Raw genomic sequence first — 23,650 nt, 5'->3', positions numbered from 1 at the left:
AAAATCAGATAAATAACCAAAAGGTTTGGAATCATGTATGATACCACTTTTCAGGGGTTTTCGAGGTCGAGGAATCCAATTATGATGTTATTTTGATGATTCGAGGTCAAGGTCAACCCTCAAGGTCATTTTTGAGTCAAACATGTCAATTTTTGAGTTTTTTGTCAAGATTTACGCGAGGTTCACCATTTTATGTTTCTGGGTTGGGTAATCGAACTCTGACCTTATTTTTGACAATTAGAGGAAATATTTACATGTCTATTTCCTAATTTTCAGGCATATTTCAGGCATCAGTCTAATTACAAAGGTACGGATTTTGATGTTTTACGAACTGTATGCCATATCCTTGTGTTTAATTTTTGTGCGATCATGATCCGGGTTCATGTATACATGATTGTATACATGTCATAAATATGACGTCATAGGTTATGTGACCTGGCGGCCATATTGGATTTTATGAAAACCTTAAAAATGGATCCCTGCCTTCATTTTTCGATCGATTCATTTTGAACTTTGACCACTTATAGTACGACATGTGATTGGATGCATATCCTAATTATGACGTCATAGGTCAGGTGACATGGCGGGATGGACCGGTATGGTCCCCGGATCATACCGCCCTTGGCGCCCGTCAAAAATCGAAAGAGTATGGCATGGGCAACATCTGCGCCAAATTTGATGCTTTTGGAAGAATTTGAACCAAAATATCCCTAAGGGCCCTGACTAAACAGACCCTCACTTTATCACGTCATTCCAAGATTTCTTATCATCAGGTGTTTGTGGTGAACTTGTAAAACAGGAGCAGGATGTAGATAATGCAATTGTAGGTAGTGGATATAGTCTTACTATAATTCACCAAATCTCTGTCCGTCTGTTCAAAGGTACCATAAAAACTGCTGAACCGATCGCAAAGATATTTTGTGTGGGTAATCCTGGGATCTCCAGGAGTAAAATAGGCTATTTAGTTTTCCCAATTTCAGCTTTGGTCTCCAATATTCTCAGGTTTGGACTCCCGCATAACATTCACATTCGCATAACGTCCATTGTGACGATGTTCTCATTGTGACGATGTATGTGTTCACGGTAGTGTTTGACGTGACGGTGTGGACGTAATTTCGTAATGTTTTTCGTTTCGTAATCCTTTAATGAACGTTTAATGTTGAATGAACGTTTAATGTTTAATGAACGTTCAATGCCATTCGATGTTCGGGGCCGCACGCGCGCTACACTGGACAAGCCAGCGTGTACCTTGCCCTTCGCCGTCAGGCTCGGGTAAACCGCTGAGCCCCATCCGTGATGGGGACTGCGGCTTGAGACAGTGTCCTTCATTAAAAGTATAATAAACGCTGTTTCCATCGATCTTGCCAAGGCCGTAACAGCCGTAACATTTAATCTCTACATGAGAGAATTCCACATAGCTATTTGGGCGGTGAATACGCTACCGGTAACAGATCGCTGCCTCCATCGATCTTGCCAAGGCCGTAACAGCTATCGGCTCAAAATCGTTTTAACTGTTGATTTGGTACAGTTACACGTATCGGGAATTTGGGACACGTATCGGGAGTACATACGACATAGCGATTGTGAACACGATTATCGATCACGATTCACGATCACGATCATCACGATCATAGTGTATCGATCACGATTTAAAACACGATGGAATAATATTTACCGATATGAACAGTGATGTGGCTTTTATTGAAATTCTAAAGATACTGTTTAGATTTTGATGATTTGCGTGTGATATGATTCAACGGATGTTTATATGAATCGTTTAAAATTTTAAAAACCTTCTGATATTTTGCCTTTTCATTTGTGCTGCCCAATTGGAGCCCCACCCATAGGACAGGTACCGTTGCGCGTATTAGTAAAATCATTTTCTTAGATATACACATTCTGAAATCAGACCCTCTTAAAGCTTCTGCTTACATTGATTTACCGAGGGTTATAAAACTTTAAAAAGCGGTTGTTAATATTCAAAACAACGATAATAAATGTTTCCTATGGTCTGTTCTCGCTCACCTTCATCCCCCACATTGGAAACCTGAGAGAGTATCACATTATAAGAAATATGAGAATACGTTCAATGTTAAAGGTTTAAAGTTTCCTACGTCATTGATTGATATTCTAAAATTTGAGAAAATGAATAATCTATCTGTTAATGTTTATGGACTAACAAAAACAAACAAAGTTCAGATTTTAAAAATATCTGATAACTATAAAAATGATGAAACTCATATTGACCTTCTTTGTTTTAGTTTAGAAGAAAATTCACATTATGCTTACATCAAAAATTTGTCTAGATTAATCACCTCACAAGTAGTCAAAAGAAAATGTAAAACATATCTTTGCAAGCGTTGTCTTAACTTCTTCCATACTAAAGAAAGATTAAACCAACATTCAAAATACTGTAGTGATCATAAGTCCACCGTAATTAATATGCCAAAAGTAGGTTCAAACATATCATTTAAAGATTTCAACAAGACTATAAAACTTCCATTCGTGATATATGCTGACTTTGAAAGTATCCTTGAAAAAATAGAAACTGCTTCTCCAAATCCCAAAAAATCATACACGAGTAAATATCAAAAACATACTCCTTGTGGTTTCTGTTATGATATCAAATCATCCGTTGGTGATGAATACAACAAGTTAGAACTTTATAGAGGAGAAGATGCCCCAGAGGAGTTTGTGAAACGACTAGAAAAGACTGTTCGATTAACCAAGATAATGAGAAAAACCAATAAACCAATGTCCTTAACAAAAGAAGAAGAAACAGAATTTGGGCAGCCAAAGGCTGTCTGTCATATTTGTGAGGAGAAGATTGGTGAAGGTCTGAAGGTTAGAAATCATTGTCATCTCACTGGTAAATATAGAGGTCTGGCTCATCAAAGTTGTAATATTAATTATAAACTCCCCTCTTTCATTCCAGTTTTTCTTCACAACAACGCACATTATGATACACATCTATTTATAAATGAACTTTCAAAGACTTCTGGAGACATTTCTGCAATTCCTAACACAGATCAGAAATACATTTCATTCACAAAAAAAATTCAAACATCTCCTATAACTAATATAAGATTTGTTGACTCATTCAAGTTTATGACAAGTCCATTATCTAACTTGGTATCAAATATTAAAAACTTTCCGAGTCTTTCAGAGTATTTCACAAATCAAGAAGAGATTGAACTCTTTTCACAAAAGGGGATATATCCATATGATTATATGGATTCATTTGAGAGATTTAAAGAAACACAACTTCCCTCAAAAGAAAATTTCTATAACGAATTAAATAAAAGGCATATAACTGATAAAGATTACACTCGAGCACACAATGTTTGGAAAAGGTTTAATATAAAGAACCTTGGAGAGTATAATGATTTGTATCTTAAAACTGATGTCTTATTATTGGCTGATGTATTTGAGACTTTTAGAAGCGTCTGTCATAATAAAAATTCCAATGGATTAGACCCTGCTCACTATTACACTGCTCCTGGTTTAGCTTGGAGTGCTGTTAAAAATGACAAAACAGGTTTGGATTTGATCAGCGATGTAGATATGCTTTTGATGATAGAAAAGGCTAAACGAGGAGGAATATCTCAAATATGTTCGAGTAGATATGCTAAAGCTAACAACAAATATCTTTCTAATTATGATGCTACAAAAGATAGTTCTTATTTGATGTATTACGATGCCAATAATTTGTATGGGTGGGTGTGGAAGTGTAACTCAGTGTAACGTATTGATTGGCCCTGGTAACTCATTGATTAAATCTGGTAACGAAGCAGAATGTGCATGAACATGGTAATCCCTTGAAACACCTGGTCAAGGCCCCAGGCTAGAGCACCCTCCTACTGTGTAAATGGAAATCACAGCAGGAGGGGAGCGAGTTGATGCCAGGACTTGGTCCAATGCATGACCTCGGGGCATCAGCGGAGAAAGGATTAACGTTTCAGCGGACAGAGGATTAAGTCCAGTTTGTCCATATAAACTAGAGCAAACGTGGAGTCGAGAGGACTTGCTACGAGAAGCCCTGACCAACGGGAGTGGCGGAGCGAACACCAGCCGAACGAGAAGGACCAAGCGAAAAGAGTTAACCTGATCCATTATATTATGCGGTATTATTTGGTAAATGGAATGAAGTGAATAACCAGTTAATAAACCAGACCCTTTGTAAACCTGTGTCCGGTCATTGGAGTCCTGAGTCCCCCACTACAAATTCCACAACAATCTGGAGGCACCGCTGACATCAATTGTACAAACAAGTCTTCTTTAAAAGGTCTTTAAAAGGTGAGTGTGTCTTGTTTTGTCCAATATGATTTACGAACTTGGAAGTTATGTGTACATACATGGGGGAGCAGGTGGTCTGGGGCTTCCTTGCGCACCGATGCCGCGATATAAGTGGCGTGACCCATCACGAATGGTACTTCGATAAACAACACGATGATAATTCGTTTTTTTTCTCTAAATGATTTCTGTAAATACGTATTTTTGCGCTGGTCATTAAGGGTCTTACTGTGACCTGGAAGCAAACGGAGCAAGCGTGCACCTTGCGACCGTTTGCTTCCAGGACGTGTAAGGCCGGTACACTCGTTTACCCACCCGCACACGTATAAAGTACTTCTTTTTTTTGCTCTTGTTCAAAGCACTCGACTTGCTCGGCGCTCGGCGAGCGACAGGGAACCGGGAAAGAGAATTATATTTATATATATATATATTTCCAATATGGTATTGCGACAAAAAGGCTTATATCTTTGGAAATGACTGGTCGGATTTAGACAAATTAAAACTCGTTCGATCAACAAATAAATTCATGACAGACAATCCCACCTAATGCCGGTCCAGAATTACTATGAAAGATGGCGATTGGATCAAAATTGCATACCAACACTCCCTCACTGTCCCTCATTGTCCCTCATGTCCATTCCGGCACCCTGTCTCTTGCTCCCGTTTTTTTCCCTCCCTTTACTTCCCATTGGCGGACGTTTTGCGAGAAGCAAAGCGTTTTGCAGGAAGATAAATAGCATGGGTGAAACAAAACCAGTGCTGTTGTGTTGTTTTTTTTTTTGACGAAATTTGCCAGATAAATAGCATGGGTGACACGACGAAATGATTGGATTTTGGTTCAGGTCCGAATCCAGATCCGGCCTATCAGTGGGATACAAAACATAAACTGTTCACCAAGGCGGAGATATAATAATAATAATAATTCTGTATTATTTAGTTAACCAGTTTGTGTGAAACCTCAACCTAAATATAAAAATTGATCTGCTTGGTGTTAGTTTAAGGGCTGTTCCAAATTTATCCTGATTATGAGAGATAATTACAGGAAATGGTGTTTGTGAGTAACAACCACCCTCTGGTCGAGGCTCATAGAAGGGGTGATGCTTACTGATTCGGCACGCTTACAATAGGTGTTAATGGTGGGATGTCAGAGGTTTTGGTGTGGGTTAATGTTCACACTATTTTGGAAAATAATGAAGGAAGGGATTTTAATGGAAGTCAGGTTTGAAATCAGGAAGGGAAGGAATGAGAAATTTGTTAAGGTTTGAAATTAATCGGACGGGTGGGTCCCAGGGTGTGGTCGCCGTGCTCGCGGGCCGTTCGCTTTGGCTCTGCGAATGGACCGGGCCATTTCATGTGGATAGAGGGGGGGGTTCTGTGGTCATTCGCTTTGGCTTTGCGAATGGACCAAACCATTGCATGTAGATAGAAGGGGGGTTCTGTGGTCGTTACTGCCACGTGGTTTCAAAGTTTTTGTTGTTGCTTGCACGCATGTGTTTTTTTTGCAAGCACGTACGGGCAAGCACGTACGTGCGGGCACGCCCTAGTATATATAAATAGAGGTAATATTGAGTTATGGAATTAATTGCTTTCAACAATGCAAAGGGTGACAGGAAATGTGTACTGTTCTTGTTGTGATTATGAGAGATAATTACAGGAAATGTGTACTGTTCTTGTTGTGATTATGAGAGATAATTACAGGAAATGTGTACTGTTCTTGTTGTGATTATGAGATAATTACAGGAAAAGTGTACTGTTCTTGTTTTATGAGTATGAGAGATAATTACAGGAAATGTGTACTGTTCTTGTTTGGTAAGTATGAGAGATAATTACAGGAAATGTGTACTGTTCTTGTTGTGATTATGAGAGATAATTACAGGAAATGTGTACTGTTCTTGTTTGGTAAGTATGAGAGATAATTACAGGAAATGTGTACTGTTCTTGTTGTGATTATGAGAGATAATTACAGGAAATGTGTACTGTTCTTGTTGTGATTATGAGAGATAATTACAGGAAATGTGTACTGTTCTTGTTTGTTGAGTATGAGAGATAATTACAGGAAATGTGTACTGTTCTTGTTTGATGAGTATGAGAGATAATTACAGGAAATGTGTACTGTTCTTGTTGTGATTATGAGAGATAATTACAGGAAATGTGTACTGTTCTTGTGATTATGAGAGATAATTACAGGAAATGTGTACTGTTCTTGTTTGTGAGTAGATAATTACAGGAAATGTGTACTGTTCTTGTTGTGATTATGAGAGATAATTACAGGAAATGTGTACTGTTCTTGTTTGTTGAGTATGAGAGATAATTACAGGAAATGTGTACTGTTCTTGTTGTGATTATGAGAGATAATTACAGGAAATGGGTACTGTTCTTGTTGTGATTATGAGAGATAATTACAGGAAATGTGTACTGTTCTTGTTTGTGAGTAGATAATTACAGGAAATGTGTACTGTTCTTGTTGTGATTATGAGAGATAATTACAGGAAATGTGTACTGTTCTTGTTGTGATTATGAGAGATAATTACAGGAAATGTGTACTGTTCTTGTTGTGATTATGAGAGATAATTACAGGAAATGTGTACTGTTCTTGTTGTGATTATGAGATAATTACAGGAAAAGTGTACTGTTCTTGTTTTATGAGTATGAGAGATAATTACAGGAAATGTGTACTGTTCTTGTTTGTTGAGTATGAGAGATAATTACAGGAAATGTGTACTGTTCTTGTTTGATGAGTATGAGAGATAATTACAGGAAATGTGTACTGTTCTTGTTGTGATTATGAGAGATAATTACAGGAAATGTGTACTGTTCTTGTTGTGATTATGAGAGATAATTACAGGAAATGTGTACTGTTCTTGTTGTGATTATGAGAGATAATTACAGGAAATGTGTACTGTTCTTGTTGTGATTATGAGAGATAATTACAGGAAATGTGTACTGTTCTTGTTGTGATTATGAGAGATAATTACAGAAAATGTGTACTGTTCTTGTTTGTTGAGTATGAGAGATAATTACAGGAAATGTGTACTGTTCTTGTTTGATGAGTATGAGAGATAATTACAGGAAATGTGTACTGTTCTTGTTGTGATTATGAGAGATAATTACAGGAAATGTGTACTGTTCTTGTTGTGATTATGAGAGATAATTACAGGAAATGTGTACTGTTCTTGTTTGTGAGTAGATAATTACAGGAAATGTGTACTGTTCTTGTTGTGATTATGAGAGATAATTACAGGAAATGTGTACTGTTCTTGTTTGTTGAGTATGAGAGATAATTACAGGAAATGTGTACTGTTCTTGTTGTGATTATGAGAGATAATTACAGGAAATGGGTACTGTTCTTGTTGTGATTATGAGAGATAATTACAGGTAATGTGTACTGTTCTTGTTTGTGAGTAGATAATTACAGGAAATGTGTACTGTTCTTGTTGTGATTATGAGAGATAATTACAGGAAATGTGTACTGTTCTTGTTGTGATTATGAGAAATAATTACAGGAAATGTGTACTGTTCTTGTTTGTTGGGTTTTGCTGACGTTTCCACAACGTCGCTACAACGTTTCACTTTCGTTGTTGCAACGTTTTGCTCCAACGTTTTGGGGACACTCAAAATGTTAAGTGAATCGGATAAGAATTCAGGAATTATTTCATTATTAGCGATTAATGAAGTACTTATTTAATTAATTACATTGCTTATTAAATTACAGTAATTACATTACAGTAATTACCTGAGGTAATTACAGTAATTACAGTTCCGGTAATTACAGTAATTACAGTAATCATTACAGTAATTGCAGTAATCTTATTACAGTAATTACATTACATTAACTCAGGCACCTTTTGAGTAAGGAAGCTGATATTTGGACATGACACTGACCGAGTGATGTGGCTGTCAAGGAAAATTTTGATTTATTGATTAATCATTTAATAAATTAACTCGTTGATTTATAAATGACTTATTTAATTAAAAGTCCTCAGAGACACATCTTCGGATGAAATACTTGCAGATTGGTTATGCTATGAGCCAATTGATTAAGGAAAATATTTTGTGATGGCCATATTGGCAATTTCGTGGCCATATTCGTGGCAACTCAGTTAGTGCCACTGCACCTTTAAAATGCATCCCTGCGTTCATTTTTCGATCGATTGAGTTGAAATTTTGAACAATCGGAGCTGGACTGTCGTTGTTAACGACTCTAGCACGCACTCGTCCAATCAGGATGGAGCGGTATGGTCCCCGGATTATCACTGCCCGCAGTTTTAATTAATTTTACTTTTTCTCTTGGGCATATAATTTTGAAGACATGCATGTCATGATAGAGGAAATGTTTGTTCTGTTAAACGGAATAAATGTTGTTTATTTGTGTGGGTGTGTATTTTTGTGTATTTGGATATATTTTCACGACTAATTCCAGTTATCGTCCTGCAAAAGGTCTGCTCGTTCTTTTCCTTTGAGTCGTAAATTCCTGTTGAACTCTCATTAAAATGCGGAATTAAGTACGCTGTGTGATGATGGAGATCCTTGATGACGAATCAGGAATAGTGAATGAGCAAACAAATATCACGGATGGTACACCGGATAGGGAAAATGTAGATGAAACCCCTTTTGCTCAGGTGCTGTGTAGCGCTGCACAAAGATCCATATGAGCGGGGCCTGGGTGCTGTGTAATTAGTACACAAAGAACCAATTACTAGGGTGCTGAATAAACACAAAGATCCATTTTTGGAGCTGGTTCTCCCGGTGCTGTGATTTATTCAAAGAACCAAAATCTTGTAAGAATTAAGATATGATTTGTCGACATCATAAATACTTTAATATATGTAACGATTTTTGTAACGATCATCCTGCAAAAGGTCTGCTCGTTCTTTTTCCTTTGAGTCGTAAATTCCTGTTGAATTCTCATTAGAATGCGGAATTAAGTACGCTGTGTGATGATGGAGATCCTTGATGACGAATCAGGAATAGTGAATGAGCAAACAAATATCACGGATGCTGCGGCTGGAGCAGGGGAAGCGATTTTTGAATTGTTCAATGATTATTCGATATTGTTATGACTTATTGTCAATAGGTATACTAAGTGGCCATGAGGTAGCCTGTTGCTATGTACAGTTTTATTCTATTGTTGATTATACCACATAGCTGTGGTGATAAAGGAAATGTTCGTTTAAATAGATGATTATGATAGGACCATGACTATAAAATCATGATGATTATTATGAATGATATCATAGGGTTCAAATGCAGAATGCTGCATGAACTTGGGAAAGAACTTTCAAGCCCTATGGGATAAATTGGGTATTACAAGCGATGGAGTTTCAAAATTTAGCATGATTGAAGGAATTTGACAGTCCCATTTCAGGAGTTTTACGAAATTTATATTGCCAAGACATTTTGGGTACTATTAAAAGGAAAATGATGAGATATTTTTCCCAAAGAACTTTAATATCTGCCATCCATTTTGGCTGTCTCACGAATGAAGGATGAGTTGCCTTTAGTGGTTGCAAAGAAAATTTGTGGAGACCAGGCAAAATGGGGAAATATGTCAGATATGACCCTAGGACAGGACGGTGATTCATCAATTAACATGAGGTACGAACCAGAGGTGACGGTCAATGGATGGACCTGTCCTGACATCATTGGGGAAAGGGCTTATGCAAGGAGTCATCCAAAATGATTAATTTGATTTATTGATGAATAGTGATGAATTAATTGAAATTGAATAATTGATTGAATTATTAATTGATTGAATCTAATTGATTGAATTTAATTGAATAAATTTAACTGAATAAATTGAACTGAATAAATTGAATTGAATATATTGATTGTTTGATTGATGAAAATGCGGTCTCAAGAAAGAAGCTTTGATATCTTTGCGAGATATTAACAATGTGGAGACAACCTGGGAAAATTGAGCAAGGTGGTGAGTTTATATACAGATATATATGTGCGGTTACCATTGTGTGATTTCCCCGTCAACAGAGCGGACACCTGAGGATTCACCCATTTCATACTGACCCTCCGGCTCATCTGCAAATACTGATCTGTGAGATTGGATTGTGCAAAAGCCACGGCTGAGGGAGATTCTCTGAAAATCACCGGGTGAACAGGTGGAGAGACCCTTCCTGGAGGTACGAGTGAAGCTTTAGAGGAACAAACTACAACACATCCAACGCTACTTTGATAAAAGGCAGAATGGGAAATGGAGCCTGCAAGAATACACAAGGACAACCAGAGATTCCACAAAAAGGTACTTGTACACATCATATGTACGACCGTTATGGTGCAGAAGCTATAAGGCAGGTCGAGAATTGGTATTTGTGGACAAAGGGACATGATCAGGAGTTTCCAAGAGATGGTACATTTGAGCGAAGTCGATTGGAAAGATTGGAACAAAGATTGAAAGCCAGGAAGAGACAGAATCTAACGGTAGACTGGCTTGCATTCCATCTTTGGGATGGTGAATCCAGACAACGGGAACAGCAAGAACGGATAACGGATCTAGAACTTAAAATAAAAAGGATACAGGATACAGTGGAGGAGACAAATGCACAACTGCCCTCGAAATTAGGAATGAAAGTGACGGTTGTCCCATCTGATTTCCAGTTGTCTCCCCAAAAAGGACGGTACAGAGAATTTTTTCGTGTTTCAGGAGACAACGAGAGATTGCAGTGGCAACTCAGGGATGTAGAGATGCAGCCCAGCAATACAAATGCACAGGTGGACAGAGCAGGTAACGACAGAAGCCGGTGCTTCAACTGTGGAGAGATGGGACACTGGATAAGGAGATGCCCATATCTGAGCAGAAGACAATTTCAACAGGGAAACCAAGGACAAGGAAACCAAGGACAAAGAAACCAAGGACAAAGAAACCAAGGACAAAGAAACCAAGGACAAAGAAACCAAGGACAAAGAAACCAAGGACAAAGAAACCAAGATCAAGGGTACCAGTGCTGACCGATACCTCAGACAATGATTAGGCCTTCATTGCGACAAATCCCAAATGACGATTGGCCTCAACAAATTAGATTACTGGACAAACATGAATAACTGTCGATGATTCTTGGGTCTGAAAAGTTTTCGGAGCAAGAATTATTCATTTTTTTCTTTTGCTTGTAAGCAAAATGATAATTAATTGATCAAATGCCGAAATTGGATCTTTTATGTTGGGCACACAATTTTAAATTTACAAAGTTGGAACAATTGCTTTGCAAATTTTAAACCAAGGGACAAGGGTCACATGATGATCAGGTGGGAATTTCGGACTATTGTTCCACACGATTGATAAGTCAGTGGTCGACTGACATGTAAATGGGTGTGTAGTCAAATTTGGATAAATTATTGTGGGAACTGAAAGGGTAATTTCAATGTGACATCATAGGGGTTTTCTAAGAATAAACTTTTTGGTCCATTTGTGTATTAGCATTTATAAAAAAATTGAAGGACAAATTTTATGAAATTGAAATAAAATTGACACCCATCTTGATCTGTAAATAATAGTTCCAACGCATACAAATACGCATAATGCATGTGTGTGTGTATTTTTTGTGTGTCAATGTTAGTGTTTTTTATTGTTTTGTGTATCAATCTTACAAGATTGTTGACACCGACAGTGTGCCTGTCTGGAAATGGATAGTTTTATGTGGATGGGATTGAATATGCAGAGAATCCGTAAAATAAAATAGAAATAAAATTTGATTATGAACATTATCTCTTTTGTCAAGGGAGATGGAATATAAAGATTTGATGTGCTGGGTTATGAGCAGCCATTAATTAAATAGTAAAATTGTGAGTAATTTGGGGATTCCATTTTGATAGAATTTATATGAGAATAACAGCTATTTATGGATATGAGCTTCATAAAAGGAAATGAGGGAGTACAAAATTATCCAAATTTGGGAGAGGTCTTACACTGACTTCCCAGAATACTCTGCTCATGGATTTATATATATATATATAAACTTGAATTTTATCAGCATATAAATTGTGCTGCATGTATGGATGTGTATTAGGCATAGATGATATGGGAAAATAGTAAAGAAAATCTTGCTGATTGGAACTATTGTGAGTTTTAAAACGGAATGCATTGTGCATCTTAAACCAAGGGGCAGACATGAACGCGCTGTTACGTTATTTATACTCAGAACGCGCTGTTACATGTACCTGCAACATATTTGTTAATCTCGCACACCTATATTGGCATACTGGTGTCAGTAGTACTCACTGGGTGCATAGAAATGGATGAGCAACAGTTAAGGGGGTGTATAAAAACACTTACTTGGATATTTTCTACAAAAGTAGGGGTTTCAATAAGTGGTACCATACACATGGGATTCATCAAATTAAGTTTTGGAGTTCAAACAAAGTCACTGGTTAACAGATGGGAATGGATAGTAAATAAATTCTTCGATGCTGGGTAAATGAAGTGAGATATTACAAAGACTTATTAGAGCTATTGTTCTTCCTTGCAGCAGTGGGAGAAAATTTAGATCCAACATAATGAATCTATAAATGAATGTGATAGGGATAATATCCTCAATTTGTACTAATTATTTGATTGTGGGTAAAGGAATTAATTAATCGTAGTGGATTGTTAACAAGCAGCCTGAAATGTCCTGAGAGTGTGCATCCATGTAATCAGAAATCCCAGATTTGTTTTTACAAACAACATTTTGGTAGAGATCTTATGTGGACGAATACTTGCTTGGTAGATAAAAACGGTACTGCATGTTGGCAGCCACTTCAGTGGCCATTTAGGCCGAACAAATAGAAAAAAAACTGTAATTGAATATGTAATTTACAGATGAGTATTTGGGAAGTAAAAAGGGAATTTATTGATTTGGGAGACATTTTTCGAAGGTTTATTAAAGTGTTGCAATATGACATTTGGCAAGGAAAATATTGGATGGGAAAATTAGATCTGTTTATAAAATGAGTTTTGTTGACCCATTGAAGTTAATTCTTTGAATTGTTGTTTAATTAGCATGGTGAGTTCAAATTGGAAATAGTTTGGTAGAGCTTTGGTTAAAACCTTTGGTTGCAGTGTTTTGGAACAAATTGATAAACCGTAGGAGGTTGATAAGAATAGAAACAAATATGGACCTAAAATAGAAAGATTGTTATGATGATATGAATAAATACTGAGATTAAAAGATTAAATCAAGTGATGTTGCAAATGAAACAGTAGAATTAAGATAATGGCATAACGACAATGTTATGAGTTGTGTCAATTACAATATCAGTGAACTCATATCACCACGAGTGACACACTGTTAGGAAAAAGAGGGAAAATAAAAAGTGGAGAGGAATTATGGTAATAATACATTATGCTTAATTTGATTGGTTTGAAAAAATTGTTGTTGGAAATTAGGTATTCCCGTTTGTGATTGTAATCATATACAATGCTATTCTTAGTTTAGTAATAAAATACATACCTGATTGAATATTATTTGTGTGACGCATATAAATGAATATAACTTTTTGTGTTAAGGAAAAACAACAAATTGTTGAATGTGAAACTGTCGGAAGATATACATGATTATGCTGATTTCATGGTAAGATGCACCCTATCTGATCCAGTGTGTGCGGAAAGCAGATTCAGATGTGACTGAGCATAAAGATAAGACGAGATCACATTTTGGAGGGATTGCTAACGGAATTGGGAAGAAGTTCGAGAAAGAAAATTTGTGGCTAAAAAAATGAAGTTAATCATGGCATACACCCTCTTTCTCAAAGAATGATGAAGACATTCTCCCGTGTAACTTGGAGATGAATGCTTACCTTCACCAAGGAAATTTATGTGACCATTTGCCTGGATCACACTGCAACATATGAAAGAAAGGCGATCACTTACTCTTGTTCGAAGACTTCGAACATTCACCACATCAGAAGTTGCAGGACAACGACATTTTACCTGCAACCTCTGTGAAATGCGGGGACATATGTTATTACTTCACCAACGTCCGGGGAACCAGCATGGAGCTGCAAAAAAACGGCTGTGCCCTTGTCACAACAGCTGTGCACGATTCTGCTGGTTGCTCCTGGTAAGGACCATGAATGACCTGAACACCATGGTCCCAACATCAGTGTGGATGCATCCGGCATCCCTGTTCCACATCTTGCTGGCCAATCAACGTCACACCAATACTTGCTGCCCACTCACAATGAGGGAGGAGGCAAGTCGACTACAACTGGGTGAAGGCCTTGTTCAAGGAATCATTATGGTTCACAGCAAAAAGTGGCAAGAATGCTACATGGAGAGAAGGGTCAGTCTATGACTCCGCAGTGTTACCACAACAGCGAAATCCTACACGAAGTAGTGCAGGAGCTATGAAGACATTAGGAGAAAATGTTTCATACCTGGATTCAAACACAAGTGATCAGCCCTTCCTTTCAAACAAAGTCAACATTTGTGTGGAGGCAAACGTTTTTTGCCAGATGGTGCAGATGCTTTACAAAACTTGAAAATGAAGTGAAATTGTTGTATCTTGGTGATGGTGAAGTGTTGTTTTGAAAATATATTTGTGATGCAAATGCAATAGATTGAACAATATGGAAGGAGTCAATGACCAACGAAATGTTTTGTGATTCTTGCAGGATGACGGTGTATGCCTAAGGGAATTTGATTACCAAAGTGATTGATTATTTACTTATACTTGTAATGATGTTTACTAGTAGTGATTGATTGTTTACTTATATTGATGTTTAGATTAATGGTTAATATAAACAAAAACAAAAAAGATGAGGGAATTGTGGAAGTGTAACTCAGTGTAACGTATTGATTGGCCCTGGTAACTCATTGATTAAATCTGGTAACGAAGCAGAATGTGCATGAACATGGTAATCCCTTGAAACACCTGGTCAAGGCCCCAGGCTAGAGCACCCTCCTACTGTGTAAATGGAAATCACAGCAGGAGGGGAGCGAGTTGATGCCAGGACTTGGTCCAATGCATGACCTCGGGGCATCAGCGGAGAAAGGATTAACGTTTCAGCGGACAGAGGATTAAGTCCAGTTTGTCCATATAAACTAGAGCAAACGTGGAGTCGAGAGGACTTGCTACGAGAAGCCCTGACCAACGGGAGTGGCGGAGCGAACACCAGCCGAACGAGAAGGACCAAGCGAAAAGAGTTAACCTGATCCATTATATTATGCGGTATTATTTGGTAAATGGAATGAAGTGAATAACCAGTTAATAAACCAGACCCTTTGTAAACCTGTGTCCGGTCATTGGAGTCCTGAGTCCCCCACTACAAATTCCACAACAATCGGCTATGTCTCAAGCCCTACCTTATGGAGAACTTAGGTGGGTTAAAGAGAAAGATTATGAAAAGGTTTTACAGGATATCGTCATCTCTACACAAAAAGAATTGGATAAAGCTAAAATTGCATATTATTTTGAGTTGGATAAATTGAATTGGATAAAGCCTGGTGTTGGCTTAGCGGTTAGGGTGCCGGCTTGGGATCCTAGGATCCTGGGTTCTGAATCCCGGTCGATCGCTAAATTAACACCGGGGGGATTGACTCAGCCTGTCATCCTTCCGAGGTCGGAATCCCGGTCGATCGCTAAATTAATACCAGGGGGGTTGACTCAGCCTGTCATCCTTCCGAGGTCGGCAAATTGAGTACCAGCTTGCTGGGATGAATGATCCTGGTGTGTACCCCGGTTTAGAATAGGTACACTGTATCCCTGCGCATCGTAAGAGGCGACTAAGGGTTTGCACCAGGAAGGGCATCCGGCCATAAAAACATTGCCTCAAACAGGGAACCATGATTGTCATGGGGCCCGCAAGGCTAACCCCTGCTCTAGCGGGGAAAATGGCCTTAAAACGATCATTCATTCATTCATATTTTGAGGTTGATTTGAAATATCCTGAAGAACTTCATACTAAGCACAAAGATCTACCTTATGCTCCTGATAAAGAAAGACCAAGAAAAGAATGGTTAAGTGATTATCAACAATCATTTAATACAAAAGGTAAATCAACAGAAAAATTACTTACTACATTATATAATAAGTGAAATTCTGTTTTACACAAAGGAATTTTTTTTTTTTTTTTTTTTTTTGGATACAAGATCGAGGCTCGTGAAAGAGCGAACATTAATCACACAGAAAGACAAACCGACACATAAAACATATAACATCGGGAGCGGTAGACAAGATGGGGAGAGAGGGGGAAGGACACAAACACAACATTTGAGAGCAGGGACCGAGAGACATGGAGACATCCAGAGATCTGTGGGAGGAAGAGGGCTTTGGGGGGGGAGGCATGGGAAGGGGGGGTGGGAGAGGTATAAAATATATGGACACTGCCAGGACTTCGAGGAAAGAAGTTGGAATTCCAAACAAGGTGGATCTGGGGTGAATTAGTGGGGGTAGAAAAGATCAAGGTTTTGGATGGGGGAAGATAAGAGATGGTGGTGAACAGCTGTTTTAAAGACCTGGAGGGAGGAGTGGGATTGAAGGGAGTGTGGGAGTTTGTTCCAGAGGCGGGAGAAAAGAGGAATGAAAAAGTGAAGGTGAGCAGCGAGCCGAGATTTCGGCAGTTTAACCATCAGAGGGTTGCTGGCAGATCTTGTGCGACCTGTAGGAATATTTGGGGGACAGAACACAGAGAGAGCTGGGGGAGCAAGGCCGGAGAGGAGTCGGTAGAAGACGGAAAGACCACCTACCTGCCTGCGGTGAGTGAGTGAAAGGCCCTTGGAGTTAGCTTCATCGCGGGAGATTCCAATGATTCTGAATGCTTTGGTTTCAACAGCGTGAAGCTGAGCTAGGTGTGAGGCAGGAGCACCAGCCCATAGGGGAGAACAGTATTCCATTGAGCTGCGGATGAAAGCCTTGTATGTGGTGAGGAGCTCAGGTGTGCCTAGGAAGGACTTCACACGACGGAGGATGCCCAGTCGGCGACTGGCTTTGGAGGCCAGCTTGGAAATGTGGTTTTCCCAAGAAAGATCATGGCAGATAGTGAGACCCAGAAGCTTGAGCGACAGAACTTCTTGGAGAGGATTGTTGAGAAAGTAGATGGGAGGGTTGTCCAGTCGATGTCAAGTCGAACTTGAGACAATGTTTATCAGCAGGGTTAAGAGTGAAGAAGATTCATAGAGTTTTAAAGTTTAACCAAAGGCATTGGTTGAAAACATATATTGATTTTAATACAAAGAGAAGAACAGAGGCAAAGACAGATTTTGAGAAGGACTTTTATAAATTGATGAATAATGCTGTATTTTGAAAGACAATGGAAAATGTTAGGAATAGACAAAATATAAGACTTGCTACATCTTGGAAACAAGCAACAAAATTAATTAATAGACCCAGTTTTCAAAGAGCCGAGGTGTTTTCAGAGAACTTTTGTGCTATCCATTTGGTTAAAGAGAGTATTGAAATGGATAAGCCGATTTATATTGGAACATCAATTCTTGATTTATGAAAGTGATTAATGTATGATTACTTTTACAATAACTTAAGGAAGAAATATCAAAATGATGTCAATCTCCTTTATATGGATACAGATAGTTTTATTTTGAAAATTGATACAGAAGATGTTTATTCAGACATGATTGATGATATTGATATATACGATACAAGTATTTACAAGCCGGGTGATAAGTTGTTTTCTTCAAAAAATAAAAAGGTTATTGGAAAGTTTAAGGATGAATTGGGGGGGTAAGGTATTGAGTGAATTTATAGGATTGAGGTCTAAGGCTTATGCTTATAAATATATTGATAATAATATTGAAAAGAGTGATAAAAAGTTGAAAGGAACAAGGAAAAATGTTATTAAAGAAACAATAAACGTTGAAAATTATTATAATTATTTAACTTTAAAGAAAGAAGAGTTCAGAAAAATGAATACGATAAGAAGTTATAAACATCAATTATATACAGAGGAGGTGAATAAGAAGGCATTAGGAGCTTTTGATGATAAGAGGTTTATTTTGGAAAATGGAATTGTAGTGTCCCTTATGGGTATAAGTGTTAAGATCAATATAAGTGATAAGAGAAATATATAAGTATAAGTGATAAGATAAATATATAAGTATAAGTGATAAGATAAATATATAAGTGATAAGTGATAAGATAAATATATAAGTGATAAGATAAATATATAAGTGATAAGATAAATATATAAGTGATAAGATAAATATATAACTGATAAGATAAATATATAAGTATAAGTGATAAGATAAATATATAAGTGATAAGATAAATATATAAGTGATAAGATAAATATATAAGTGATAAGATAAATATATAAGTGATAAGATAAATATATAAGTGATAAGATAAATATATAAGTGATAAGATAAATATATAAGTGATAAGATAAATATATAAGTGATAAGATAAATATATAAGTATAAGTGATAAGATAAATATATAAGTGATAAGATAAATATATAAGTGATAAGATAAATATATAAGTATAAGTGATAAGATAAATATATAAGTGATAAGATAAATATATAAGTGATAAGATAAATATATAAGTATAAGTGATAAGCTAAATATATAAGTGATAAGTGATAAGATAAATATATAAGTGATAAGATAAATATATAAGTGATAAGATAAATATATAAGTGATAAGATAAATATATAACTGATAAGATAAATATATAAGTACTAGCAGACGTACCTGGCATTTCTGGGCGGGGGAGGGGAGGGGGACGGGAGAGGAACGGGGGGGGGGGAGCGAGCCCCTTGGCAAAGCGAGCGATTTTTTTTTTTCATAGCGTCATAGCGTCATAGCGTTCATAGCGTCATAACGTTTCATAGCGTCATAGCGATTTTTTTTTTCATAGTGTCATAGCGTTCATAGCGTCATATCGTTCATAGCGTCATAGCGTCAAAACGTTTCATAGCGTCATAGCGATTTTTTTTTTCATAGCGTCATAGCGGTCATAGCGTCATATCGTTGATAGCGTTCATAGCATCATAGCGTTTCATAGCGTCATAGCGATTTTTTTTTTCATAGCGTTCATAGCGTTCATAGCGTCATATCGTTCATAGCGTCATAGCGTTCATAGCGTCATAGCGTCATCACATGATCGCTCTGAGCGAATCAGCGCCCACCTGCTCTGATTCCGTGCGCTGAAATGCGCTGAGGTAAATATGAATAAAAAATATGGATCGTCAAATATTTTGAGTTCGGCCATGTTCGTCCCAGGCTCAATGGCCATGTTTATGCCAAATATCAAGCACGTAAGCCTCTCCGTTTAGGAGTCTATCGGTAACATTACACACACACACACACACGCACACAAACTGTGTTTTATATATATAGATAAGTGATAAGATAAATATATAGGTGATAAGATAAATATATAAGTATAAGTGATAAGATAAATATATAAGTATAAGTGATAAGATAAATATATAAGTATAAGTGATAAGATAAATATATAAGTGATAAGATAAATATATAAGTGATAAGATAAATATATAAGTGATAAGATAAATATATAAGTGATAAGATAAATATATAAGTACTAGCAGTCGTACCTGGCATTGCCGGGCGGGGGAGGGGAGGGGCAGGGGAGGGGAACGGGGGCGGGGGGAGCGAGCCCCTTGGCAAAGCGAGCGATTTTTTTTTTTCATAGCGTCATAGCGTCATAGCGTTCATAGCGTCATAACGTTTCATAGCGTCATAGCGATTTTTTTTTTCATAGCGTCATATCGTTCATAGCGTCAAAACGTTTCATAGCGTCATAGCGATTTTTTTTTTCATAGCGTCATAGCGGTCATAGCGTCATATCGTTCATAGCGTTCATAGCGTCATAGCGTTTCATAGCGTCATAGCGATTTTTTTTTTCATAGCGTCATAGCGTTCATATCGTTCATAGCGTCATATCGTTCATAGCGTCATAGCATTCATAGCGTCATAGCGTCATCACATGATCGCTCTGAGCGAATCAGCGCCCACCTGCTCTGATTCCGTGCGCTGAAATGCGCTGAGGTAAATATGAATAAAAAATATGGATCGTCAAATATTTTGAGTTCGGCCATGTTCGTCCCAGGCTCAATGGCCATGTCTATGTCAAATATCAAGCACGTAAGCCTCTCCGTTTTGGAGTCTATCGGTAACATTACACACACACACACACACACACACACAAACTGTGTTTTATATATATAGATAAGTGATAAGATAAATATATAAGTATAAGTGATAAGATAAATATATAAGTATAAGTGATAAGATAAATATATATGTATAAGTGATAAGATAAAAGGGGGTTAGGGATTTTAACGGGCTACCGCCACCTTTTTTTCTAATATATAAATGATAGAACCAAGCATTAACCAGACTAAAGAGTCAAGGTATATACAGCCTTGGTATATAAATGGAAAACATCATGAATGTGAGAAATATCAAATAAGTATTATTGAAGAAATAACAGGGGTAAGAGCAGATAAAACAAATAAGCGAATAAGTTTGAATATGAATAAGTTAGAGGCTCGAAGAGGCAAAATCCTCGAGTGGACTGAAAACTTTAATGGTTGCCAAGAGATTGAGGGGAAAATAATTTACTATCATCCCAAAATGGTATGTGGTTCGGGAGGGGCTCAGACGAGGTCATTAATAGAAGTTTATCATTTCATATCAGCTCAACGGCGATACCTAAACCGAGAGTTAAATTCTAATATAACATTTGTCAATATTCTAGATGGTGATTGTTCTTCGAAGAGAATTAAGTTATTACCTAAAAATGAAACACATATATTCGTTGGGTCTCTGCATGAATATAATGAAAAATGGGGGGAGTTAATAAGTTAAATGCAGGGAGAAAAAGGGTGTAATTTTTCAAGCCTGGCATGCCTGGGAAAGGTTTAGGGAAAGTGGGTGGGGCTTAGTAAAAAGTGGGTGGGGCTTATGAGGGAGAAAAGGGGGTGTAATTTAATGAGAGAAAAAAGGGGTGTAATTTTTCAAGATAGGTGGTTTGAGTCGAGTTTCCATACTTTTCCCCATTGACTTCAATTTTAAATTCTATATGTTTTAGTAGTTGGTAAATTAGCTTCGTAAAAAGTGGACGCAATTTTTTGAGAGAAAAGGGGGTTTAATTTTATGAGAGAGGGGGTGTGAGTCAATAAGTTTTTCCCTTTTTCCCCATTGACTTCAATGCTAAATTTAATGTGTCCCAGACCCCCCATTATTCCCCTACTAACATCCATCAGCTAATGCTTGCAAATGGTTCCAAAACGTAACGTTCCTTCTGGGGGACACCAGCTTCCTTGATGCAACATCATGCCTGTGAAGAACCAGTCTGAAAGTTTCCAGTTAATTAAAGAATCGAACCCAGACAATTCTACCTTGTGTTCACCTGTTTCATGTCAGCTCACCTGTTCAATGATGGACCTTGCCATGCTCTCCGTCACCCATTCTGGCTTGCACAATAGGTCACACAGAGAACCTAGAAGTGAAACGTATGAAACACATGAGAGAGCTGGCGTCAAAATAAATACAGAGATACAGAGATAAATGTGAGGATACCTACACAGTAAGAGAGGAAAGTGAAAAGTATGTTTTTCAGAAAATACTTCACCTTTGTGCGACTTCATCAGCTATATTATAGCAGAAAACACCGAACATGTAATTAATTGCTGCAGGGCACAAAATAATATACCACACAAATCTTGCACCAAGTAACATTTGCTCTCTTGAAATGTTCAGGGAGAATGGGACAGTGTAAACTCTTCAAATTGCAATCTTACCTGGATTAAGCAGTCTGCTTGTTTGTGAGCACAATATCTCAAAAAGTTGTGGAAGTATTTCGATGAAATTTGTTGGGCAGGTTGGATGTGACAAGAAAGAATTGATTCCGTTTTGGTGAAGGTTTTCGCCATATCACTCAATGGTGAAGAATCATTTTTTAAAAATCAAATTCTTGCATCCGGATCTGTATTCGGATGTTCACCACAAGCGAATCGATTCATCCTTGTCACACGCACAACCTGTCCACCAAATTTCGTCGAAATCCGTCCACAAACAGACAGACAGACAGACAAACAAATAGACAGACAGGGGCGAAAACATAACCTCCATCCACCTTCGGTGCCGGAGGTTAAAAATACAACATAATAAACATTGCAAAAGAAAAGAATCACTGTGAATGAATGAATGATCGTTTTAAGGCCATTTCCCCCGCTAGAGCAGGGGTTAGCCTTGCGGGCCCCATGACAATCATGGTTCCCTGTTTTGAGGTAATGTTTTTATGGCCGGATGCCCTTCCTGACGCCAACCCTTAGGTCGCCTCTTTCGATGCGCAGGGATACGGTCAACCTATTCTAAACCGGGGTACACACCAGGATCATTCATCCCAGCAAGCTGGTACTCAATTTGCCGACCTCGGAAGGATGACAGGCTGAGTCAACCCCCCTGGTGTTAATTTCAGCGATTGACCGGGATTACGAACCCAGGATCCTATGATCCCAAGCCGGCACCCTAACCGCTAAGCCAAAACCAGGCAACTGTGAATGAAACAGGAAAATGTGGAAAGACTGCAACATAATGTTTTTTCCCCACTTTTGTGGGCTTCAATGTGTCGTCAATCGCGAGATGAAAACGAACCGTTCGCTGCGAGCTGAAGGACAATGTAAAGGACCGTGTCAGTTTCTCCAGAGTCGATAAGTCGCACTGCGGACAGAAGGTAAAATTGTAGAAGCAAGTCATGAGATCAGCATTTACAACTTCCAATGGAGCTCTTTCACAAGTATGGTTTCGTTTTATTGGTGGAGGTTTTATTTCGGGCAAAGATGATGAAATCTTTTTCTAGGTAATAACACCAGCTGCAGAGGTGTTGTGATTTGGTGCAAACAATTAGCAGCTCATGACGATTGTAAGAAAAACGACGTGAATGTCCTTTCTCAGTTGTGTTATATAATGAGTGCCATGAACTCACCGATGTTCTTATGAGAGAGGTTCTGGAGAATTCGGACCTCTTCGTAAAACTGTGAATAAAGATGTGGGCATGTAATTTAGACAAGATGAAAACTCAACACAGCTCAACATCATCACTGCACCAGACGGTGACAATTCATTTACAATGTCTCACTCCCACTCCCTCCACCTACTCCCCTCATTTCTCTTCCCCACCCCCTCCCCTCCTGTCTCTCGCCCATCTCTTAATATTCCCGTCAGCGAAGCGACTGCGTTGCCCAGTAATGCCAGGTACCTTTGCGAGCTACTGAAATAAAGCCCACATGACTTTGGAATGACTCATTGTCACGGGCGGCAGGTATGAAGATTTTATCAAAGATTGATGAGTTTGAGATTGCAAGACATAGTGTTGCTTTATCTAACTGAAGGCCATTTTCACTTTTCGCATTTCTAGATCTCTCTGATGAGGACACTTCAA

This window comes from Myxine glutinosa, chromosome 4 (genome assembly GCF_964187855.1).
Source record: "Myxine glutinosa chromosome 4, kmMyxGlut1.1, whole genome shotgun sequence".
Lineage (NCBI taxonomy): Eukaryota > Metazoa > Chordata > Myxini > Myxiniformes > Myxinidae > Myxine > Myxine glutinosa.
The sequence above is the reverse complement of the archived record's forward strand: the minus strand, read 5'-3'. Positions refer to the sequence as shown.